Below are 7,908 nucleotides of genomic sequence, written 5' to 3' on the forward strand. Positions count from 1 at the left end.
GCACCTTGACTGTGTAACCAGCACATTTAAAGTGCATTACATTGTCACACAGCCAACAGTAAAGAAAGTCTTCACTGGTCTTGCTGGGATTATTGCAATTATATTTGCAACAGATAGACATTATTAAATAATTGATTTATACAAAAACAAATTATAAATCAATATGTAAATAAAAAGAAAAATGTATATATATGTTAAGAGAGACGTATACAAACCAAGGCAAAAGCTAACAGCAATATGAAAATATGAAAGAGAAAACAAAAAAGAGAGAATATTTGTACTTAGCTGTATTACAACACACAACAACAAAAACTTGTCACCAGCGCGAAGTTAACGGCCGACGAGCGCGATCAATAGAGAAAACAAAAGAATAGAGAGCACCAATACCACACAAACAAAAACAAACTATGAACTGTAAAATGAGAACGCGGGTCCGAGCAAAAAATAGAACGAAATCAAAAACTAAGCAGCGCAACAACAAAATTATATTTGCGTTTGTCAAAGTTTTGATTATAAATTTATATAAATGTTTGTAAATTTAACGCAAACTTCGCGATGAGTATAGCGATTTATAAAGAATTAGTAAGGCAATGAATTTAAATTGAATATTTTAAATTAGCTTCACGAAAGAATGAAAGACAAAAATTAAGCGAGAGCGCAAAAAAATAAACGACCGACTTCGATGAGTGACAATATATGTATATCATCTCTTATTAAACATAGATCACATCCTGTATCTATGAGTGCCGACAGTTTAACGTTTCCATATGATATTGTTTTGAACATAGCTTTTCCTTTTACATTGATTTCCTTTGACTGTATTCATTTTTACTGATGCTTTATGCCCAATCTGATCGAATTTAAAGCACTTAATCTTCGGACACTCACTCATCAAATTGCTTTTGAATCAGGTATTCCTTCTATGAAATATTCTATAAGACTAGCTGCATCTAAACTTATGGAACTGCCTATTTCCCTCAGACTATAAAGGTACTCACGAAAATCTTCATTTGGGCGTTTGCGTCTATTTCGCAACAATTTATGTACTTCAATTGCTGATACTTCTGAGCCGGACTCGCTTAACAAAATTCTTTTTAATGATATCCAATCAGTCACTCCTCGCTCACTACGCACAAAAACCTTTGCTGCACATTTTAATAATTGCTTCGCATAGATAAATTTCTGTAGCGTGTTCCATTGAACTGCTTCTGCATTATCTTCAAAATCCCGTAACCAATTTTCTATAGACGGTTGACCTGACCCACTGAACGAAAAAAGAGAATGCCCAATGTCGAGCAAAGTAAAATTATTTCTAACTACAGTTGGTGCCGTAGACTGAAATGATCCCGCATCATCACTTTCGGATTCAACCTCGATTTCGTCAGCCACCAAACCGAAATGTTCGAGAAGACGATCTGGCCAACTTTGTTTTGAGCTTAGTTACATTTAAACTTAAAACTTCGTATCTATTCATTTTATATTCGTCGTAGCTTACTCGTTACATCTGAAATTTAAATATATTTTACAAGAGTATAATCTTACTCTATTGTTAGTAATTTGACTTTCTCTTCTTTTAGCAATTATAAAATACAATTATTTCTCTTTCAATATTTATTTTTCTTTTAATTCCAAATTTATTTACTTTACTTTTGAATCAACATTAATTTACTTCACTTTTATTAAATCCAATCTTTAAATTATTATACCCTTGCAAAAAGGGTATATAAATTTTGGTCAGAAGTGTGCAACGCATAGAACGAAGCATCTCCGACCATACAAAGTATATATATTCTTGATCATCAATTATAAAATACAATTATTTCTCTTTCAATATTTATTTTTCTTTTAATTCCAAATTTATTTACTTTACTTTTGAATCAACATTAATTTACTTCACTTTTATTAAATCCAATCTTTAAATTATTATACCCTTGCAAAAAGGGTATATAAATTTTGGTCAGAAGTGTGCAACGCATAGAACGAAGCATCTCCGACCATACAAAGTATATATATTCTTGATCAGCACGACGAGACGAGTTCAACTAGCCATGCCCGTCCGTCCGTCCGTCCGTCTGGATCAACGCAAACTCCTCCTAGACCGTAAGAGCTACAGAGCTGAAATTTTGCACGTAGGCTTCAGGGGCTGCAGGGGTTGTATATCTCGGATTCAGCCGGATCGGACCACTATATCATATAGCTCCCATACAAACCCCAAAGTGACGAACAGTGACTTTTCTCAATAACTTCGTTAGTTTCTGCGCTATTATCGTGAAACTTAATATTAGAGAGATTATTAAGCCTATAAACTTTTGTGCCAAATTTGATCAAGATCGGGTGACTATATCATATAGCTCCCATAGGAACGATCGGTCGAAAACAGTGACTTTTGACGCGATTGCTTTTAAATTAAACATTTGTTAGTTTAATATATCTGTTAATGACTGTGCCAAATTTGATAAAGATCGGGTGACTATATCATATAGCTCCCATAGGAACGATCGGTCGAAAACAGTGTCTTTTGTAAATAACTTCGTTACTTTTAACGCGATTGCTTTCAAATTAAACATTTGTTAGTTTAATATTTCTGTTAATGACTATGCCAAATTTGATAAAGATCGGGTGACTATATCATATAGCTCCCATAGGAACGATCGGTGAAAAACAGTGACTTTGATCAATATCTTCGTTATTTCCTATGATTGTAGGCCATTCTTTCACAAACATAAGCCTTTTTACATTGATGGCTAATAGGTAAGGAAAGAGTTACCAAAAAAGTTGCAAGGGTATACAAACTTTGACGCGGTCGAAGTTAGGCCCGGCCCTCTGGTTAGTTATAATTTTGACATAAATTTATATTGATTTAATTTAATGATTTCAACTCAATTTAAATTATAACATCTTTCGTTCTGGCTCACCACTATTTTGCCTTCTCGCTCGCTCGTGACGCCAATGTCGATGTCTCGCTCGTGACACCAATGCCGATGTCTCGCTCGTGACGCCGATGTCTCCCTCTTTTACAAATTTTTCACTGACGCCGCCAAACTTGTGCGTCTAGTGCTTTTTCGCTCTTGTACATTGAGGTTAAATCAAATACACATTTTTTTTTCTCGAACTTTCTCCGTCTTTGGCGACTCAATTTTAATGAATTTGTCGCCACTTCAAACATTTTTTATTTGTTTTAATTATCAGTGTTCTTTATTTAACAACATCTTTTAACTGCACGTAAGTCCGATGCACCATGTAAATGTATGTATATATCCCACTTCCTCTCGAATTTCTAGGCCGAATTTTACTCACAATCAATCGTACAGTTTTATTCAACACTAGCTGGCCCGGCAAGCGTTGCTCTGCCCCCTTTTTTACTTGCTGGCGAATTAAATGTTTAGTTCATCCATTAAATGTTCGACGTGGCAATTTTCAAATTTTTTGCTACGCACTTAACTTAGTTTAATACTATTGAGTATACAATATTTTTTGTTTTGTTTACAGGTGCATAAATAAACAAATTATTTGGTGCTCCCACCCTGGAACATGCCACGTATAATTGTCCGTGAGAAAAGCACGGCTCTTCTAAATTTATCCCACACACTTGAAGGGTTTGTCCTTGCGCTTTATTTATAGTCATTGCAAATGATAAACGCACTGGGAATTAAAGACGTTTCAATTCGAATGGCAGGTCAGTTGATATCAATGGAGACCTTGGTATTAATACAACTTCTCCTCTTTCTTTGCCAGTTAGAATTGTTGCTTCGATTAAATTAGGCATTAATTTTTTTATACAAAGTCTTGTTCCATTGCAAAGTTTTGGTGCATTGATATTTCTTATTAGTATGATTGAGGAACCCACTTTCAATTTTAAAATATGTGGTGGCATACCAGGTAGTTCCAAAGAATTTAGAAATTCTACAGGATAATTTACTGCGTCTTCTTCTGAGTTCGTTGGTGCTAAAATTGCGCGTTCCCTCTGCCAATCCTGATTTGTATAGTTTTGAACTATGTTTGGAAACATGTGATCAAGTTCTTCTTCTGATGGCAACATTATGCAAAAGTTGTTTGGTAACGTGATAAAGCCATTTAAATCCCGTGCAATTTCGCCTTGGCCAATCTGAAGAATCTGAAGAAGTTGCTCCGAAAACTCACGTGCTGCTTTATTATTTTGAAGACGCATACGCATATTTATGTTAAGCGATAACTCTTGAACATTTCTCCAAAGCAATGAACTTTTCAAACATGCATTAATTTTATCAGCTGGAGTTGATCTGGGAATGACGGGCAGCGCTTGTCGAAAATCACCAGATAGCAATATTAATGTGGGATCGCGGTATGGTAGAGGTGACTTCGAGTAAGAATCGGTAACGACGTAATGTCGATAAAACGATATACGATAGCGAGAAGTAGTCAGGCAGTCGGTCCGAAGAGAGTGAGTAGAATGGAGAGGGCCGGTAAAGTTGTGTCTCGAAGTGAGGGAATTACCACCGGGAGCAAGATGGTTTGAATGAGGGTGTGTGAGATGTGTGTGTATTTAGTTTTTCCCCGAGTAACTCAAACGTCTGTTCGATTCAGATGTTAAAACAGAAGTGTCTTTTTTATTCATAATGTTTTTGGATTCTCTACCTTTTGTCTATTTTTTGTTGTGTATGTTTTATGTTAATGTATGTTTTTTATGTATGTATGTTTTATGTATGTATGTTTTATGTATCAAATGTATGTATGTTTTATGTTTGTATGTTTTGTGTATGTATGTTTTGTGTATGTATGATCATCATATATAAATTATCAATCGTTCTGGGAACAGAAAAGAGTCGATGCCACGTCTTCTTTCCTGGGTCTCGTTCCCCAATTTAGTGACCAGGGTTTTGCGTTGGTAACTCCTCCCACCCCAAAATTAAGCAAATGCGTTTAGAATGGGGCTGTCGGGGTGGATGCCGCTGATTTTCCTTGTGACTTGTGCTTGTTCATCGGACCGTCGTTGTCCACTTGTGATTCCAACGCAACACAAAAGGATCTAATGGTATGCTGAAAGCTTAATTTTTCTAGTTGTTTTTGTAGCATTTTATGTTAAAACAAATGCTGTATATTGTTTACAATGCGTTTGGGTACAATGAATGACATATGTAAAAAGCAAAGATTATACAAATTATTATTTTGTTGTTCGCCTTATTTTAGATTTATGGATTTTTTGCAATCTCTATGTGGAAAGTAGACTTTTCTTTTAAGGTGCATTAATGTTTCATCAATACCCCGGTGATTGTTATTATTGTGATAATCATTGACTATTTTTTCTTGATCGGTCGTATTAGTGATATCGTCTAAAAGAGTTGTACACCTAAGTAATTTAAATAATTTATTGTGAGAAAAATGTTTAGAGAACACATCTAGTACTATTTGAAAAATACTGTCTGATGTGTAAATTGCTAATGTCCTGTTAATCTTTAAAATTTTTTTTAGAATGTCTAGTACAGTATCTGAGTTAAGTCTGGGTTCTGTGATGGTTCTCCTTAATTTGTTTTTAAAGGGAGTAGAAACCTGGTAAGAAGCAGGAGAACATTCAGCTAAAACAATCTGCAAATTAAAATCGTTAAGTGGTTTTTCGACAATTATTATGCTTGATGCAAGATTATACAGAGAAAATGTTACTTTGTTATTTGAAAAATTTTCGACATCTATATTGTTAACGATAATATTTGCTTCGGGTCGGATACGACTCAGTGCATCTGCAACTACGTTCTGAGAGCCTTTTTTGTATTGAAATTCGTATTCGTATTCTAGTAATTGTAGTTTCCAACGGGCGACCTTGTCGTTGGTGGAAAATGGTTGTGTGTTCCATGTTAATGGTTTGTGGTCTGAAACTAAAATAAATTTTTTTCCGAATAAGTAGGGTCTGAAGTGTTTTACTGCCCAATGGACTGCAAGCATTTCTTTTTCTGTAGCTGAATAACGGGTTTCTTCATCGGATAATGTGCGACTGGCGTAAGAAATAGGTTTGTCGCTTCCAGATAATTTTTGGGATAAAACAGCGCCGATGGCATAATTGCTTGCATCAGTAACTACTGTGACTAATATAAAGGGTTCTTTAAAGTTTGGGTAGGTCAGAATTCAAAAGTTTTACAGTATTCTTCATCAATTGTTACTGCTTTTGTACCTATTAATTGTTGTGTTAGTGGCTTTGTTATGCGGGCAAAGTCTTTAATAAATTTTCTATAATAGCCAAGAAGACCTAGACCTAGAAATGATTTAATTTGTCTCCTGTTTTTTGGCATAGGGAACTCCTGAATGGATTTTATCTTATTTGGGTTAGGCTTGACCCCATCTTGAGTTACAATATGACCTAGAAAATTAACTTCTCTCCGAAGAAAGTCAGATTTTGCGATTTGTAGCTTAAGATTAGCGGATCTGAGTCTATCAAATACTTGCCTTATATCTATCAGGTGTTTTTGTAGAGATGGTGAAAAAATTATAATGTCGTCTAGGTATACTAAACAAATGGAACCTACTAGATCTCCAAGGACATGGTCCATTACTCTTTGGAACGTTGCAGGTGCGTTCTTCAACCCGAACGGCATACGGATGAATTTAAAGTGGCCACCTTCGACTGTAAAAGCTGTTTTGCTCCTATCTGCTTGGTTCATTTCAATCTGGTGAAATCAACTAGCTAAATCAAGAGTTGAGAAGTAATTAGATTTACCAAGTTGGTCTAAAATCTCATTTATGTTTGGAATTGGATAACGGTCTGAAATTGTTTTTCGTTAAGTTTACGATAATCTAAAACTAATCTCCATTTCTGCGTTTCAGGGGAGTTCGATTTTTTTGGAACTACCCAAACAGGGGCGCTCCAAGGCGAATAACTGTTTTTAATTATGCTTTGCTTTAGCATTGAGTCTATTTGGTTTTTTACTTCTTTCTTTAAGGCGTAGGGGTATCGATATGATTTAAAAGAGATTGGCGTGTCGTCAATTGTGCGTATATAATGTTTAATATCGCTGGTAAATGTTAGTTTTTGATTGTCGTCATAAAAAAGGTCTGTGTACTTGCTACAGAGTTGTATTAATGCAATTTTTTCTTCGGAGTTTAGGTGATCGGTTTTTAATTTGGTAACGTATTTATGGACATGTGGGAGACTTTGATTGTCCGAATTTATATTGTATATTTCAATATAGTGATTTTGATCATAGGGTATGGTTTCTAATGGCTGTTCTAAATAAAATTGCTGATCTTCAAGTGAATTATTAACGATTAGCATCTTGCTGTATCCGTTAACTGAATTGTATAGACCTTCTGAAATCTCTAAGTGCTTATTTTCCATTGTCTGTTGAGTGTAGAAATTACCTTCCTTCATCCGTACCGGAAGGGTTATTAAAGATTTTGAAGAAGCTGGGATAATATGTACTTCGGTTACTGGGTTGTCTTGTAAACAAATTTTTAAACATGATTTTGGAGTTTCTAAACAAAAACTGTCCAGATTAATATTGGCTTTTAACTTTCTAAGGACATCCATCCCAAGCAAACCTTTGAAATGTGGGTGAAAATCAAAAAGAAGTAAGTCTATCTTCATTTGTTCATTAAACTCTTTAAGTGATTGAATGTGGTTTTTCTTTTATGACGTGTTTGTTCAACACTGACTGTACAGTTATAGGATTATCAAGAGTTTTGCGATCGACATTGCTCACTATGGTTGGGCTTACAAATGAATTTGTGGAACCTTTATCTATTAAGAATTTTATAGGTTGAGTTGTAACGGAATTTATCCATATAAAAGGGATTGTCGATCCGTGTGATTTTTTTGTTAAGTACCCTGTTGGTTCTCGGAGGCAGTTTCGAAAAAATTTCCTGCGTCATTAATATTACAAAGTTCAGTTGAAGATTGTTGCTCATTGATATTGTGTAATTGGTTCCTAGTTGGGCCTGTTG

The sequence above is a fragment of the Drosophila tropicalis genome, unplaced genomic scaffold (genome assembly GCF_018151085.1).
Source record: "Drosophila tropicalis isolate 14030-0801.00 unplaced genomic scaffold, ASM1815108v1 contig_528, whole genome shotgun sequence".
Lineage (NCBI taxonomy): Eukaryota > Metazoa > Arthropoda > Insecta > Diptera > Drosophilidae > Drosophila > Drosophila tropicalis.